General features: G+C 34.3%; 1 long non-coding RNA gene across 1 annotated transcript; it reads right to left on the minus strand.

Annotated features, from left to right (window-relative positions):
• Positions 1-490: 490 nt before the first annotated feature.
• Positions 491-2807, minus strand: LOC139973001 (uncharacterized). The gene is made up of 2 exons (XR_011795111.1): positions 2543-2807; positions 491-1023 (listed from the first exon to the last, which is right to left on the minus strand). It is a non-coding gene; the product is annotated as an uncharacterized lncRNA (long non-coding RNA).
• Positions 2808-19534: the final 16727 nt, after the last annotated feature.

The raw sequence follows: 19534 nt of genomic DNA on the forward strand, positions 1-19534 counted from the left end.
AAAGATATTCACAGACTAGCTGCCTTCCATTAAATATTGCACGTGATGAGTTTCGCTTAGTATGTGGAGTAAGGAATGTACCTTAACTGATGAAATTTCCTCAATTATGTTCGAATCGTTAATGTACTCTAAAATGCAATTACCCCAAAACTAGCAAATATGAACATGATCATATTGAAAGATTTTTTGAATTCAATGTAATTTTTGGCAACTTATTGATACTTGGGCGAATGGTTATTTATTACTATTGCAGTAACACGTTGGTAAGTTGTTTGGTCATTTAACAGTTATATTGACAATAACCTTAAGGGATCATGAATATGTTCACAGGTTTATCAAAGTGGCTATATATTTCTATGACTAGGGGAAGGGGACAAGCTGCATTCAATTAAAGGTGCTAACATTATTATCTTCGTAATCAGCTTACTGCTGTTTAAACATTCAACACACATACAGGACAAAGGATTTACTCTCAGGGTGGATAAATTACTTGAAATTTATTCTTCTTCAGTATTCGTCATTCGTAAATATTATCAAAAAGCAGTTATCGGTTTTGACAAAGAGGTATATTTAAAGTTATTCGTCAAGTGGAATTTTTCGTTCATTGTTTTCGAAAGTTGTAAGTTCATTTCTCTAGAAGCACTCATTTGCTGGTGCCTTGTTTGAGAAATAATTGTTAAAATTTAGATGAAAACTTTATTTTTCACGGGACTCTGTGACCCCTGATGAAACTTCATGTTTTTTTTTATTGGAGTTGTTGTCTGCGTCTGATGTATTACACTGGACGTATCTTAATTTCTGCGTATTTTATGTGGTATTTACTTCCTGGAAGACTATACCAGAAGATGCTCTTGTAATCAGTATTTCCGGCTGAGTACAGTCCGTTGAGATTGACATAATAATTATTATTGTGCCACCACGCTCCATGATAATACTGGGCCATGTTTAAAGTACTGTGAAGGTCGTTGTCACTGTTGAATGTCGTAAATGACTGGTTCCTGTGGTATGCCATTCTATCATACGCTGTGAAAAGGAAACACGAGATGGAGATAAAACGCATGATCATATTAACAATAATATTAGGTTGTTTCCATACGGCATAAATTAGAAGTTTCATAGTAGAATTTGTGTAAGATTAATGAAATACTGTCACATTAAACAAACATTTTCTTTAAATTTGTATTTATTTCTAAATAAATGTTGTTTACACCACTTATTAGTGCCTCTTATTAGATGAAAACTGAATTAATAGTGCCTATTATTAGATGAAAACTGAATTAATATGAATTTTCTTTATTATATTTTTGTGTTTTTGTTCAAAATTATTAGTACACCACGATACATGTTATTGCAAACTAACCATCTCTTTACGATAACACCCTTTTCAACGTCAATTAATACATACCATAAATACGGGACAAAGTGGCCTAATTTAAACCAGTTTCGGTTGTCAAGTATCCAATTTTCACATCACACTTTATGGATTATTGTTTGTATTTCATGACACACACTATATCTATGTTAAGAAATATATCGTTGCTACCACAATGTTACCGGTATGTTGGAATCGTAAAAGAAAAAAATCAATAGTTATTATGAAGAACATTATTTTTTCATCAATGGTTTTATTTACCAAATTATTGGATCATTGTGTTAGAAGTCTATAAAGATTTCTACTCTGTTATTATTTTCTTTTCTTGATGTTGCCAGTTGAAGGATAAAGAAAACTTATGGGATGATGGGCAGATGACAAGGAAGTTGGAATAGGTTTGTTGTTATAAATTACAAGGCCTTCTGTCACTGTACGTATATGTATCAACCTGAGTTCATTTAAGGTTTATCTTTCAACCTGAGTTCATTTAAGGTATATGTATCAACCTGAGTTCATTTAAGAAGCCCATTAATCATGGATTCCAAATACAATTTCACCTGACCAGCTTTCTTTCGATTTGATTACAAACATTGTACTATTTGAATTAAACTAGAGTCAGTATTTGACTATGCTTCAGCTCCCGATGTTATCGTTTGTCACACATGAGTATACTTTCTTAATTTTACATTCGGAAACAATCAATAAACCAAATATAAAGAAGATTAATGGATAATCTAAAGACAATATTCTCAGTCTGATAGCGTTGACGTGATGGATTCGTCTGGTGTTTTAATAACAACAGAAGTGGATTAACGGGCATTGCCCGGGAGGTGTTCAAGGTATCGTTTTATGCAGATTTATGCAATGTTATTTTAAAAATGTTAATGAGATCATAATTATTAATATCGTTTTTGGCTGATCATTTCTAAAATGTCTGCGTATATGCTACATATTTAATGAATGATTACCAACAGCTAATGAACTGACGATTCTAATTACACGGGTTAATTTGACTACAAATGTTGGACAGGGAGGTAACGGATCAAGGTAATTATGCATAATTTGGTAGAGGCGTTCATAATTTCCTTACTAATATTCAGTCCTTTGAAATATTTGTTTGAAGGTTTTGATGCTGACAAGAATAATCAACGAGGTTTGATATGTACGTACCTGTTGTGCTGGAGCTGTCGTATTCTCCAAGGCCAACTAAACGATATTTAGTCTCTTCATCGCTGATCCTAAACAGGTCGTACTTCGCAAAATAGGGATCTCCATTCACGTTCTTTAAATCAATGCGAATCATGTAATCCTTTTGGTTGTTAAGAGTGATATTTTATCGTTGCCAAGCCAAAATTCCCTTTTCAGGAAACCAAAACCATCTCGGTAATCATCCCAGTCTCTGTAAAATTCTACGGAACCATCGACCCGGCGTTGGAAGACCTGGTTTAGTTTCAAAACAAAAACATGTCATATTTGGTTTGAAAATAAAGAACAATGTGAACGATTAACGTTAGAGGATACGATGTATTACACGGAGTGTAGTTAGTGTTTTAATAGTGCGTCTAACGTTGAACAGATACGGTAGCCTGTGCGCCCTTTGAATTTTATAATGAAATACATTAGTATCATATAATTTTTGCCCATATTGCGAACAGTCATGTAGCTGTCGAAACATTTTGAGGTTTTGAATCTTTCTCGCTATAAGAGAAAACAATCATACTTAGGATTATTATATGTTCTCGGGAAGTTATGTTAAATGTTATTAGAAATTCATATTTAATATGGTAAATTTGACACTAAATAACGTTTTCCTTTGAATTAAATCAAACTGAAAGATATGAATAAATAATGCATGCCTTGTCGAACGAATCAGCACCTGCAACACACATAATCTTTGTAAAGAATTTTTCCTTTACTGAACCAATGAAATATAAAATATCAACATACTGCAGCAAGAACGCTAAATAGAAATTAATTAAGGGTAATATGATGTTATGTTCTTACCGTCCAACCTCCTCCGTCAATTGAGTTATTACAGTAAACTTGAAAAGGTTCATTGGCTCCATCCGGCTTAATTAGATAAACTCCGGATTCAGAGGGACTCCCTTCACATTGGTCGTAAACTTCTTTACAATCTCGAGGATATTCTGGTTCTTGGTAGAAAAAGTAGGAAGAGTCTGTAGAAATGAAAGAAAACGTTTTTTTAGTGAACTACCGAACTCGATGTCCCGTTTACCTGACTCTCGATTAAGGTAAAAATTACGGTTTGCAGAAGAAAATGTTTGTCAAAATAGTAAACATAAATCTTCTATACATTTCTCTGCTTGAAAGAACACCCTTGAAGTACACATTGTAAAATCGTAAAAAGAAACAACAGATATACAGAATAATCTTAAATGAAGTAACAGAAGCATACACAAATCCTGATCAGTTCTGGTTACTATTTCTGTTTAATTTAAAACGACAAATGTTGGCCTACTTTTCACCGCCGCGACAAACCTTAGATACAAATAATAATTGTTGGTACTTTTCAGCCAGTGATAAAAGCGTGTTGCTTTTCGATTATTGGATTTTTGTTTTATTTTACCATATTACAAAATTCAAAGTACGCATTTCTGTGAAGAAAGAATTAACGGTGGCAGGTCTTAGTATATATATAATTACCAGATCAAGAAACTTAAGTATAAATGCATATTAATCAAAAACATGTGAAGACTACTAAAGCAGAAATCACCATTATTGTCAATTAAGAACATTAATATGACTGATTAATTACGTTTCTGTAATACTGATGATACTGATGATGATATTTGTTTTACAACCGGAATTGAATATTAAGTGAGATGAATACTATATATGTATTTATTTACCGATGGGTATCTCTATAATAATACGTTACTAAAGGCATAAAGCCAAAATTGAAATGTAAATTAAGTTAAATTCATACCGAAATTTTAAATGCAGTTAACTAATTTTAAAAGATACCGATCGATTCTAGTAGCTTGTTACTTTAAGATAAATCGACAAAATGTTGGTCTCCACCGCGAGAAACTTTAAAAGGCTCTCAGTTTTTAACTACAAGTTGTTTCCAGCCAGCTTTAAAAGCGAGTTATTTTTCGTTTTACAGTATTTTTTTTGTAACCAAGTTAAATAATCCACAGTACGTCTTTATAAATCATATATCGATGGGTACCTCTCAATTGAAAAAATGAAAAAATAAAAGAAAATGACATTCATACTTGTAATGTCCTTCTTTAGAATATGTATTTTGCTTTGTAAAGATTCATGTTAAAGTTTCTTGACAAAAGAAATTAATAAGAATGATAAATGTTTCTTACCTCCAGTGCTTCTTTTGTTCCTCCCAGAATTTTCCCGTTCAACATTCTAAAATGGAGATATAATAATTGAAATATATATTGAAGTCACTGAAAGTACATTCCGATAGCGGGAGGGACTCGTTTGTAAAAGGTACTTACCGCCGAAATCAATTCAGTTCCGAAGCATTTTTAAGTTGCTGCTAATCTTTGGTTAAAGTCCAATGAATTGAAATCAGGGATCGTTAACTATGTCACAATAAGGTCATCTTAATCATTTCACTGATAGAGAGGCATTTACTTTGACCCCACTCGTATGACAAGGTTTTTGTAATATTCGTGTTAAGATCTTTCTCTTTTACTCAGATAGTAGCTTCTTTGTAGGAAACATTACGGAAAATCAAGAGACACTATTCCAACACTCTATTCCAACACAGTATAACTATTCAGTTTATAACGTATATAGAACTATCGTTAAGCCGTGACATATTTTAATGAAAACAAATTGGTTTCTATTCAATACTGTGTTGTTGTTGTGTATGCTTCTTGGCATGGATGTTTGGAGACAACCTTTTTTAAATTATTTTTGAAACTAAGGATGGATGAAAATATTACGAATTGACTTCCATGTACGTACAAATACATTTTGAATTATCCTAGTTAAATGAGTTGCTTTCGTATCTCTGAGCCATTTCTGCATTTTGTCATATGATCTCGTTTATTTATATCATTTTTTTGAGTATAAGTTGAATGAATTACCCAGCTTCAACTTGAAACATAATTTACAATTATTAGAAAGTTTAGTGATTTATCTAAAATAGTAGTTAGAACGGTGGGTACTCTCGCCGTTTTTTCCTCAAGGTTCTGTTTGCGAAGTTAGTTGTACCATTTAGATCGTTTGATACATATGATGTATTTGTTAGTAATAATCTAGAATACTTATTAAAACTCCCTCATAAACTTATACCTAGACAACATTTTATCATCAAGTGTGATATTCGCCTTTCTATGTTGTTCCAAAATTGTAATGGATTCCTCACTGCCTTCTCCATTTTTTTTAAATGTTTCCAAAGATAAATCTCATTTGACTATTTTATATAGAAATAATTCCTTAACATAAACTAACAGCGTTCCTCCAGCAGAATCTCTACTATAAAACCTAATCTAATCTAATAAATCGGATAATACATATTTTGTTGAAAATATTTAACAGACCTTTATTACTACATACGATGCAACAATGGTATTAAACCTACTAAACCCAACTATGCTAATTTAATTAGTCCCAGTCATTAACCAAATTGTTCAGTTTTTTTGTTGTTGTAGTAATACTGCATACTTTTAACGTTTATATTCAACACTACATCAGATTAAGGCAATGAGTGATTCTTGTCACTTGCTTAATCTGTTATTAAAATATTTTGATATTCCATTGCTATTCGTCGATGTGATGCCAAGGAAAACATGCTCTTAAAACACGCGAGAGAACAGTTTATTCCTAATTTCTATGTTAAAAATGAGTGTCTCGGTAAAATAAAGACCTTTCAGTAGTGCGTGTCCCGATAAGATATTTACAATTTTGTCAAATTTTGTTGTTTGGTTTATTTACAGAGTAAAACAAGCCGAAGCAACTTTATTCTCTCCTTGGTATGTTGGTCTGTGTTAATGGTAAGTTTATTAATTGAAATATATGACGAAATTAATATAAAGATATTGTTCAATATATAGATAATATATAGATTCACATCGAATATAGTCGATTCAGTATTTACAACAATTGTTTGTGATTTATGAGTATGATTTATGATTTTAAGGCATCATTCCACAATATATAATGTAAATATAAAGACGTTCTAAGTTTGATTGATTGCTCTGCGTTTCTGTACAGTACCCTACGTCTCATAATTCACCTTCGTTAAGATGAAATGTCAAATATGAATGTTTATACTATGTTCGTGCTATAATATTGAAAGACTATATTCGGCAGCAAAGTGTCAAGAGCGTTTACATTTGTTAAAATTAATAATCTATTGCCTTTTTAAGTAATTCACAGTAAGTTGTAGACTGACATTTAAGCATCAGGTTTCTTTCTACTATGATTTCTTTAATCGATTCCTTAATCAGGTTAGTTGCTACTTTGAAAGGTATAATTGAAAACACATTTGTCAAATTTATATATTTCTTGGCCCAAAAAAATTAGAATGCCCATCTAAGAATATCAGCAATTGAAGTTTAAGAACGGATTACTGGTAAAAGTAGCATTTATGATAGCATGTACGTAATATTCGCTACCAAACTTCGTCCAACAAAATATACAATACATGTCCAATGAATTGCGGAAGAATATTTATCTGAGAGAGATTTTAAAGGCCATTATTATTAACACGATACAACGGTGACAAAAAACATAGACTGATATATGATATTTTACTCAGTCTCCTATAAAAAAATGTTTGATATTCAATTGTAGTATTATTAGGACTTTGGCCAGATATGTTTTAAACTTGATGAAATTAAGTCAAGATGTTTTCTTTTCAAATTTTTAAACTGCTACGAAAAGAAATTCTATCACGATTTCCTTGATGAGATGTCAAGGAAGGAATGCGCTCAAAACACAGGAGAGAAAAAAACTACAATGTCGATTGATATAAGCAATGAGTCTTGCGGTAGAATAAATACATTTCTATTATAGTGGGTATACTGAGTAGCTATTCACAAATGCCAAAGTCGTTGTTTATTTACACAATTAAACAAGTCAAAGCAACTTTATTCTTTTGATGACTACTTTTGATCTGCTTTAGTCTTAAATGTAATTAACGGAATATAAATTTGACATTTGAAAATATTGGATCTTATTTTCTTGATATATAGATGATAATCGTTTGAATCTTTCCTGCAAATTAAGTATTTATCATTTATGAGTATTTTTGTATGTAAGACATCATTTAATCATTTAATCTAACTTAACTAATCCGTTAATAAGAAACTGTCAAGTTTCATCGATTGCTTCAAATAGTTCCTATTATTGTTTCAATGCGTTAACTTATTGGTATTACACTGTATTGGTATTACACTGTACCATGTATCTAGCAAGTCACCTTCCTTTATTTATTTAAAAAAATATATATCTGAATTGCCAAAAATGGATGTTCGAACTATATTTTTACTATAGGATTGATGAACTACCTTGGAAGCAAGTTAAAGATGGCTAAAAGAAACAATTTCAATTAATTTTTTGTTAAGGAATTCACAGTTATATCCTTACATATGATAATTATTTTCATGTTTTTGTTATCGATGGTTGTTATAGTTTATTTGCTATGTTGGACGATATAATTAAATACCCGTTTGAAACGTAATCGTTTCCACGATTTATCAGCCAGTCATTGCCAATTTCAAATTGATTACTGTATTCGTTGTTTTAAGAAAATAATTAATATATAGACCCCTTTTCAAACCTATCCATGTTAATGATATGGTGTAATTAAGCTTATTATATTTTATTGTGTACATGAGGTAGTTCACAATGAGCATTCTATATTTTATTGTTAATAAGTAGATTAAGTACAATAATATCAATATGTTAAAAACAGACAAATACACCAATGGAACACCGACAATAATCTCAAACAGCATGGTAAAGAGAAACTTTAAATCATATTTAGTTTAAAAAATACTGAGTTAGAAAATCATTGATCACAATTAAATGTTCAACTTCAACTTGAATTTGATAAAACTTAAAAGAAACTTACGGTTTCTGCCTGAAAAGCTGGAAGTTGAAAGAAGAGTCCCAAAACACAAAATGTTAGGATGAACTGCATCTTGACGATTTTTTCTGGTCTTAACGATCACAAATCTCAAGAAGGAATGAAGTAAACTTTCTGGCAGCGAACCAGTTCAACCACTCTCTGAGCTTACCCTGCGTACTATGACGTGGTTGTTGACACGTGTCACCGAAGAGATGATTAACCATTCACATTTATACTATTTGTTATAACCTGGATGATCACGTAAATAATAACACAAGCTAACAGTTTTTCTATTGTCCTTTAAATAGTAAAAATTATGATTATTACTATTAGTCCATTTTTATAGTTATAATTGTATAGACGTAATGCGATGTTGCTTAAATTGTCACATCAGTTATATGCAATCTCAAACCAATCTCAAACCAATTCAGAATATCTCTTTCGATAACACAAGTTATACCGCATTTATATTACATTTAGCTTTTTAACCTTTCACCTATAAGTACCTCCGTTAGTTTGAATCCTAACGTACTACTTTCAATTAACTGAATATCGACTCCTGTAGCTTACTATCAACAGTTAAATGATGTTAAGGAAACTGATGTAACAGCCCCTTAAGCAGTGCCAAAAATTCAAATATATATCTACAATCAAGAGGATACCATTTAACAGTATCAAACCTCCATATCTAGGGAAACACGAGTTATTTTTATATGAAATCCCACCCACGATCTCTGCAAGTTGCCATGTGTTTGTGAAATTACCCAGGATGCAACGTTTGCATGACGTCACAGATCTCACCTCGGCAGAGTTAGACTTGCCGCTATGCAGATACTCTTGTAGTACCGCTGCACACAAAACAACGCTCGCGCACGGTATATGCTGAAAACAGGAAGTTATTATTTCCATAACAACTCCCTTCTGAAACTGGTAAACTATCACGGATTTTCAAGTTAATGCAATGGTTGAATTGGACCTTATTATCCAGAAATCTAAAGAATAATAACTTAAGTCACCATGTAGCCATCTTGCGTTCGATTTTGTGTAATGTATGCAGACGAGATGTAGCCTAGGCCTAAATAGTGTATCGTCCAATATCCACAATCGTAGTTCAGGTAACAAGTATAGTTACTATATAACTTAGTCATATAGTAACACTATTCGACATACTGTGACTGCAATCATCACTTCGTCGATGAAAAGTATCGTTCATTCGAGCAATTCAATATGACTGTTGCCCACATTATCCCATATGACTATGGCGTAGAGCTGACTCCATCACCCCGACATAAGATGCGACACAAAAATAGTAATTCCAGAAGAAATTGATTGAGCCGTAGTTTTAAAATTCGAAAGAAAACAATGACAATCACTGTGCGTCTTTGTTGACAGTCATCTTGCAAAATACCAATTTACGCAAATTTATTTATAAACGACATTTAGCGTACGTATGCATCTATCCTTCAAAATTGGTTAAATCTTTTACATTTACTTGAATTTTGAAGGTGATTTACACTTTTTAATTAATATCCTAAAGTCTTACAAGTTGTGTAAAATTAACTATGTTAATATTTTATAAGTTGGCACGCATTTTCAGGAACTCTCTCAGGTGCATGTATGACGTCGTAAACAGCTGATTATCTGCTTCCCTCTCCTCCAATATGGAGGATAAGGGCGGATAAGGGGATAATGGCCGGGTATTTGATTTTTTTCATTCAATGAAGTCCTAAAAGACTAACATGATAAATGTCATTATTGTTGGCGTAAATATGTATACTAAAAGTATGTGAAGAGTCAATCAGGCAGTATTGCTCCGCATTAAGGTTAGTTTATACAAGGAGAAGGATTTGTGATTTTATAGTGTCTTTGTAAAGTTACCCTTACTACCAACATGTTACAAAGGCAATGGAAAGGAGTTCTTTCAATGAATTGAATTAATTACGTAGAACGACATCAATCATATCATACAATGTACAGTATGTGTACAGTAAACCCCTGAACATCGATGAGAATATGGCAGTAGAGATAGAATTATCTTCCAGTTGGTCTTACTAAACAGTTTCCTTGAATTTAATCTTTTTATGTGCGTAATCGTGATATCGACTTGTGTCGGCTATTCTCCTTTATGACTGCTGAGAATGATGAAAACTTTTTATCAATTGTTGCCTGTCTCAAATTCACGTGGTCTGAGCATTCAGTGGTTGTAGAAAGATATGTGTAGTGCTGCGTAAAAAGAGAAGCAATGTAATAGCAAATATAGTTTGTCGCCAGCTTTGTAGGCGTATGACATCGGCATGAAAATTCTGCTTTTAGACATAATTCTTCAAGATAGCTGGTTGAGGTCGCTGTATAACTTACTCCTAGTCGATACTCATAAACAACAACTTTATGATAAGGGCTTCGATAAGACAAGTATGTATACAATCAAACAATATGTGCGTGAACCTTACGGCATATTAACTTTACAATAGGATATTGATGTTTGCATGTGATCTATGAAAAGACTTAATTCAACCTCAGATAAGCACCTCCATTGACGGCAAATCATTGGTAAAGACATTAAAGTCCCTTCTACATTCGATTTCGATGGTATACATATTCTTTTTTATTCTTGGTTGGGGGAAGGAGGATAGGAGGGGGATGGACGGGGGGGGGAGGGGAATAGACGAATGTATAATGTAGTCAATGGGAACATTCGCTAGATCTCTTCGGATCGGCCAACATTTTACCAAAAAGGCCCATCGTCATGATTTGTGCTTATTTACTATTCAATAGTACCAAAAAAGTTGTCGAGTTAGGGATCGGTTCCTTTTGTTTATAATGGACTGCATTACGGGCTTCTAATATGCTATTCGATTTTTGACAATTTTTGATATGAAAATCGCAGTATCTAACTAACCGCATTCACTTTCAAATACAGATAAAATAGTGGGAAATTTGGTAGCATTCATATTGTCTTGTTAAAGGTTCCACTTTTGCGCATTTTTGCCTACGAAAAACAAGTGCTCTGTGTAAACACAAATGCTTAAAACAGTTAGTGTAACTGGAATGTTCGAAAATATGTTTCAAAAGAGCTCTTAGTCCATAGTTACTCCAGAAATAGTTTATAATATTAATGTTCAACTCACGGTACTGTTATGATCTGCAGTCAGTCAATGCAAGTCAGTGCAAGTTTCGAAGAACTAGATAGGATCCAGAGCCGTATATAGAGAGAGTTTGGCCAACTGGCGATTTGTGACGTCACACGCAAACCATGGGCATCAAAATAGGTCCAGTTGTCGTTACCAGTTGCGCGAAACACGAAAAACACCACACACAAACACAATAGCATAGCAGCTGAACCCATTACGAATAAACGAAGCGACTCAGATTTTGGCAGGCATACGGGGAGCGAAATGCTTAACAGGTAAGTAATTAGAGTAATCGTAAGGTAATGACATTTATGTTTATCTTCACACCGCAAATTAATATAAAACTAGCTGAAAACCTGTCATTACACTTGTTGATTTAACACCTCATAGTCATAGTACAAACGAAAAGCACACATCACACAGTCCCGGCTAGGCTACATCACAGACGCACGACTATGCTTTAGGCCTACAGTAATAGATCCTTCAATTGAATAGTGTAGGCATTTACTTAAAATGGCAATTAATGTGAGTGGGAATTAGTGTGAATGGGTTTAAGAATGCTTTGGATGAGTACATTATGCAATATAATCGGGTATGCCTTTTGGGTCTTCGGTTTTATTTCTCTCATATTCAGTAGGGTTCTTGATGGGGACTTGAGTGTCCCTTCTGATCCTTTCTTCTACTTAACTAAACTATATACTTGAGTGTAAGAGTGAGCAATAGTTGAGAGTCTGTGGGAAAACCTAAGACTGATATTGTGGTGTTAATTTCTCAGGAATGTAGTACTAGGCTATGGTAGGTGTAATAGATTAAATGGGTCTGTCGAGAAAAATACCCCGCAACAACTGGATACTGGTGAATGTTGTAGCTTATGTATTTTCCAAAAACATATACCATACGCTCATGTCCTTAATAAGGTTACATGGATCAGACTGACATATTATGCCTACTTGTCAGTTCTGTCAACTAAGCACAAGGCTGATGAAATCATTCAGTTTGTTATTATGCAGACAGCAATGGCCATAATTATAATTATTAAATTGTTACTTATTCTTCATACTGCCATTACTGGCCTAACCTGAACAGTGATGTATTAAAATGCAAGAAGTCTTTAAGCTTTTCATTTAAGAACCGTTTCAGCCTGTCCTCTTTCAAACATATGATTGGCAGGTTTCCACGTTACATAGCTTATCAAAAAGTAGCTGTTCTGTAAAGCAAGAAAATCACACATATGCATGCACACAAACACACCCATATAACAGTTTCTGAATATCTTTTCAGCTGCCCAAAGGTACTGGATCGCAAGCTCTGTTGGGAATTAAACAACCCTCATTGTAGTCTTTTATTATGGTCGGCTTATCTGGAACCAGCAATGATGGTGATGTGGATTTGACAGTACCTAGACAAAGTTTGTCTGACAAGCACTTTAAAAGCTGCTTTGTGTTGAAATGGGTTCACTTTGCTCAAGGCCATGACAGGATGACGACTCGACATCAGGTTGAACCATCTGTTGCAGAGCTCTATAAACCAGGCAGTTGTTAAAACATCCATTGGGTGACCCTCACAGTCTACCAGGCACCGCATCACAGAAGCAAAATGAAGTGTGTGTGATACCTTCATCTTACGAGAGCGGGATGGTGTACGTGTGGCCTCTGTCAATTTGGGAGATAGCTTCAAGTCTTTGTTTTCTTGAAAGCTGAGAAGATCTTTCAGTGGTTTCACACTGACCTCTGTACTTGACGATTCATGTGTATTTGCCAGCTGAGAAGGAAGCCAGATTTAAGTGCATTAACCAATGCTGACTTTTTTTTGGACATTTGGTACATCTGCAAGGAGGTGCAGGAAGTGGTTGGAGTTGCATGGATGTGGAATCTTGTTGATAGTCTGTCAGTCTTATCCACAGATTATCCCAAAGCTTCTCCACATTGCCACATTCAGAACTTATTACATTGAAAACTTGAAAATTGCAGGAATCTAACCAAGCACCCATCAAGGGAGTTTGTTTGTATAATTATTGAAAGCTGTGACATTCTGATGTGACAGATTAATGTGAAATATAGGGCAGTAGATTACCTTGTAAATGAACCTTGTTATTTGTTTGATTGTATCTAATGTTTGCAAATTTATAGTTGCATGCTACCAATTGAAACATAATTCTTTCTCTATAAATGGGATATAAATACTTCTCCTTAAAGGGTGTGAAGACTCCCGCACAAAGAAACGTCCAATGCCGGTAATCTGACCTAGTTTCGAATGAGGTGTAACAGAAGTGTTAGACACCACCATTGATCCCAGAAAATACACACACAGCTTGCTACCGTCGGTAAATAGACATTAGTGTACAGTCAATACATACATCATGGTCAATACCCACAACACAGTGCACATAGCAGCGTGGACATCTCAGGTCTAGATAAAAGATAACAATTAATAAGGTATCAGGTTTCATTACTGTCTGCATTTTGTAGCGACAAGAAGAAAACTTCACTTGCAACGGAAAGTAAACTTTTTCAGAGCGCGGCACGCGGTTTGGGGCGAGTCTTCAATGCCTTTAAATATACTGCGTCGGTTGTTGTCACTTGATCATTTGCTTGTGTGTGAGCAAAACAGCCTAAATAATATGTAAAAAATAATACAAACATTCAAATTGCCAGATATTTACTTGCTCAAAATTATTATCCAATCATGATTTGATGCTATCCTTGAGTCCATTATTCAGATGATGAGGCAGATTCCTTTCAACTCTCCATGATGAAGGTAAAACCTTATATCTTAACCAACTGCCACTGAGTGTCCATTTGAAAGTTTCAAACACACAAGTGCATTGATTAAAACAAAGACTTTATTGCTGTGGTTGCAGGAACTGGATTTCAGTCTAATAGTCACTCACTAGGTTCGTCTTTAACACAGTCTGCTAACTTGGCATAACTTATGCTAGGCTACCAGTACCATAATTAGCCTTGGCCTAGTGATCTTTGAAATGTAGCCTAGGCCCATGCTACTTTTGTAAATGATAGTTGACTGCATTCAAATTAAACCAAGGCCTAGGCTATACTTTTGAGGAAGAAAAAATTAGGCTGAATTCATGTTAGCCTAAATAGGCTAGGCCAATGCTGACGAACATTTCAAACCAAGACCATTTAACCAATATTAACAAAGTAGCCAATGAATATAGACCTAGCCTTACTAGTTTAGGCCTAGGCTACTTTGTTTTCCTTAGGCCTAGTTTAATTGGGCCTTATACTGTGCCATATTATGTAATGTCCTATAACAGTTGTAGTAATAGCAAGAATGGTCCAGGCCTAACTAAGCCCAGACCTAACTTATGCTTCGGGCTTAACTTAGGATTAGGGCTTTACGTTAATCCTGGCCCACCCTTTCACATTAAACTAAAAGTTATACATTTTAGGCTAGGCATAACCCAGGCATACAATAACTAGGAATTAGGATAGCTATATGTGCGACTGAAACTGTCGTGCATATGATTAGGAGAGCTGGCATAATAAAATAGAATTTGTGGATCGTAAAACGAGAGAGAATAGCCATAATGTAATTACAAATTTAAAAACCAGTCGGAACGTAAAATTCTCGCATTGCTTGTACATTACTCGTATTACAGTACTACTACTAGGGCTACGGCGGCCTAGGCTACACAGATTTTTTTCATTAGATCTCCATCTTGTTCTTTCTACTTCCCAAAATTTTTCTTCTTTCATGGTCAGTCGGAAAAGCAAACAACAAAATCCATGTCCTGACCGATTGCAGCATCCCCAGCACCATTTCTTTCATAATTTCGTACTTTTTCGTGTACACAAACGAACGTCTATACACTGTGAGTATGCCTGTCGCCTGCTATAATTTTCAAGTGGACCTATTTTACCACCCTGTGTGGGCGTTGTCCCTCTCGACCAATCCAAATCGGTTACATGGTTGGCCAAACTCTCTCTATATACGGCTCTGATAGGATCGATATAATAGCGCCCTCTATTAATTCTGGGCGCGGCTGGAGAGCTCCATTGAATTCTCAAATACTTATTGCATTCGATACTTTGCAGCTCTAATTATTTGAGGGCGCTCATTTCAAACAGTGATATTCTTACCGCGATACTAGGTGCATTTTTTTTTATATTATATTGGTAATTGTATTGTTGCAAAGGTAATTATAAAACGAAAGACTACTCAATATCCATTTGAGTCTGTACAAATAAACATTAACAACAGCGATGGAAATATGGTTTGAATTTAATATTAAATGTAATACACAAATTTAAAAATATGAAAGTAAATCAATTGGCAAATGGCGGAAAGTAGTCGCGTTGCGGCGCATATAAAGCATTGAATGGTTAAAACCATTTGGTATGATGAATTACTTTCAATTAGTTTTGTTTTAAGCTAAATATAAGAACTAAGCTACTTGGGATTATAGAGCTAAACTAAAACGGTATTTAATACTCGTAAATTTGTCTACTGTTTTGTCTGATGTTATGACTATTAAACAATCTTATAAAAATGAAGGTCGAGTGACAATATGACATTGTTTAATTGGAGGGGTAGGGTAGGATGCAGGTAACCCTCCTCCTTACTATGGCTATTGTAATCGACAGTGGGAAGCAAGCCCCCCCCCCCCCCCCCCCGTCTCCGCCTTTGCTACACCTACGGATGAACTCAAAAGCAATTTGCTGGATCGCTCTGGTTTATCCATTGAATTAGCAAACAAGACCTCCAGATAATCAAATGATGGGACTTCTAGTCAACTATCTATTTGTAAACCTTAAAGTATCTTTTACAAATATTGCATATTCACGAAATCCCTACCCTCCAAATTTAAGAGATGTATTGAATTGCCATCTGGGAACGCAACGCTAAATAATAAATTAAAAGATTCCCCCAGTGACTTGGATAGTGACTTGCATGGGACAGTGGTGAATCAAGGATTCCACAAAGGAAGGATTGTTGCCCTGGTGTCATTAAAGCCGTCTCCTATTCAGGGATTTGGTTGTTTTTTAACAATCAAAGAATGAATAATTCAGACACCAGAGAGTGCATTCTGATACATATTTAGACAATAAATTAAATAAATACAAATAGTGCTAAATGCCAGTTTTTGCTAACAAATATTTCGTGTGATTTTGAAAAAAAGGTGGGTGTACAGCCGTATAGAAGTAACTCAATTCTTCTCCAACTGAATGAGGAAAGTACCCCGAATGATACCTTTACATCGACTGACCATCTAAGGTAGAGATGGGGAGGGGGCATGGTCTATGTGAGCGAGGATTATAAAGTACGCTCCTACCTAGGTTTTAACACGTGATATTTCTGCTCTTCTTGTGACCTGAAACTCCGAAATAGTTGGGTCTGCTTCAAATAATTTCCCTTTTGTCTTACACACATACTAACTGTTAAACTACTGTTTCAATAGATAACACTATACACTTTTACTGGTAACTATAGCAAGTTGGCTATACATGGCACGGAATTTTTCTATTCTCAAATAAAAATGTTTAGCCGCGACGAAGCCGACAGTTTGTTCATTAAATCCTCTGAATCGACACAATTTCCTCAACTATGTTCGATTCGGTAATGTACTCTAAAATGCAATAATCCAGAAACAAGCAAAGATAAACAAGATTTAGTATTTAATATTGAATGATATCTTCATTTCGATGTAGTTTTGTCAAATTTATTAATGCTCTGGCGGATGGTTATCTATCTATTACGATTTATAGTAACACTTTATATGATCAAGGGTTTACTACGACTAACTGTCAAGTACTGTGTTAACAGTTATATTGACAAAAACCTTAAAGAGATCATGAATATGTTCACAGGTTTATCAAAGTGACTATACATTTCAATAAATAGGGGAGGGGGGGGGGGAACAAGCTGCTTTCAATTAAAGGTGCTAACATTATTATCTTCGTAATTGACTTTCTGCTGTTTAAAAATTCAACGCAATCATTGGACAAAAGATGTTATCTCAGGGTGGATAATTCCTTGAAATTTATTCTTCTTCAGTATTCGTCATTTGCAAATATTGTATAGATTAAGATTATAGTTCTGAGTCAAGTGAAATTATTCGTTCACTGTGTTCTAAAGTTGTAAGTTTATATTTCCAGAGGACCTCATTGATTGATGATGCTGTCTGCGGCTGATGTATTATACTGGACGTATCTTCATTTCTGCGTATTTTATGTGATATTTATTTCCTGGAAGATTATTCCAAAATATGCTTTTGTAAGTAGTACTTCCTGCTGAGTGAAGTCCGTTTAGATTGACATAATAATTATTAGACTTGTACCACCACGCTGCATGATAATTCTGGGCCAGGTTTAAACTACTATGAAGGTCGTTGTCACTGTTGAATGTCGTAAATGACTGGTTCCTGTAGAATGCCATGCTATCATACACTGTGAAAAAGAAAACCCGAAATGGAGATAAAATGCATGATCATATTTACAATATATTTAAGTTATTTAAATACGGCATAAATTAAGAGAAGGTTCATAGTAGAATATATATAAGATAATAATGTGAGATATTAACACTGTCATATTAAAGAAACATTCTCTTTAAATTTGTATTTATTTCTAAATAAATATTGTTTACACCGCTTGAAGGAATTATTAGTCCCTTTAGATAAAAACTGAATTGAAATTGATTTGCTTTATTGTATTTTTGTGTTTTTCCCAACATTGTTAGTACACCACGATACATTTTTACTGCAAACTGACCATCTCTTTACGATAACACTGGAACCCTATCTAACGCCAGTTGATACATACAACAAAATGGCTTAAATTAAACCAGTTTGTTGTCAGTATCCAACTTTCACATCACACCTTGTGGACTCATTTTTACTTCATGATACACACTATATCTATTTCAAGTAATATATCATTGCTACGACAATGGTACCGGTATGTTGGAATCGTAAAAAAAAAAAAAAAAAAATCAATAATTATTATGGAGAACATTATTTTTTCATCAATGGTTTTATTTACCAAATTATTGGATTATTGTTTAAGGAGTCTATACAGATTTCTACTCTGTTATTATTCTCTTTTCGTTCTGTTTCCAGTTGAACGGAGGTGATGTATTTAGGGAGGATAACGAAATATGATGGATCATGGGGAGATAAAAGGGAAGTTGGAATAGGTTTGTTGTTATCAATTACAAGTCCTTCTGTCACTGTATGTATATGTATCAACCTGTGTTCATTTTTGGAGCGCATTCATCATGATTCAAACACAATTGCAGCTGACCAGCTTTCTTCCGATTTGATGACAAACAGTGCACTATTTGAAGCAACATAGAGTCAGTAATTGACTATGACCGTTGGCTGTCTATGCTTGAGCTCCCAATGTTATCGATTATCACACATAAGTATACTTTAATAAATTTCATATTCGAACACAATAAATAAACCAAGTGTAATTAAGATTTATGGATATATTAAAAACAGTATGTTCAGTCTGACAGCGTTGACGTGTTGGATTCTTCCGGAGTTTTTTATAACAACAGAAGTAGAGTATAACGGCCATTGCCCGGGAGGTTTGCAATGTATCGTTGCAGATTTATGCAATGTTATAGTAAACATGTAAATGAGATCATAATTATAGATATAGTTTTTGAGCTGATCATTTCTAAAACGTCTGCGTATATGCTACATATTTTATGAATGATTACAATCAGCTAATGAACTGACAAACTAATTACATGGGTTCATTTGACGACAAATGTTAGAAAGGGAGGTAATGGATCAAGGTAGTTCATAATTTCCTTGCTAATATTCAGTCCTTTGTAAGGTATTGATGGTGACAAGCAAAATCCGCGAGGTTTCATATATACGTACCTGTTGTGCTGGAGCTATCGTATTCTCCAAGGCCAACTAAACGATATTTAGTCCCTTCATCGCTGATCCTAAACAGGTCGTACTTCGCAAAATAGGGATCTCCATTCTCGTTGTTT

This window comes from Apostichopus japonicus, chromosome 9 (genome assembly GCF_037975245.1).
Source record: "Apostichopus japonicus isolate 1M-3 chromosome 9, ASM3797524v1, whole genome shotgun sequence".
NCBI lineage: Eukaryota > Metazoa > Echinodermata > Holothuroidea > Aspidochirotida > Stichopodidae > Apostichopus > Apostichopus japonicus.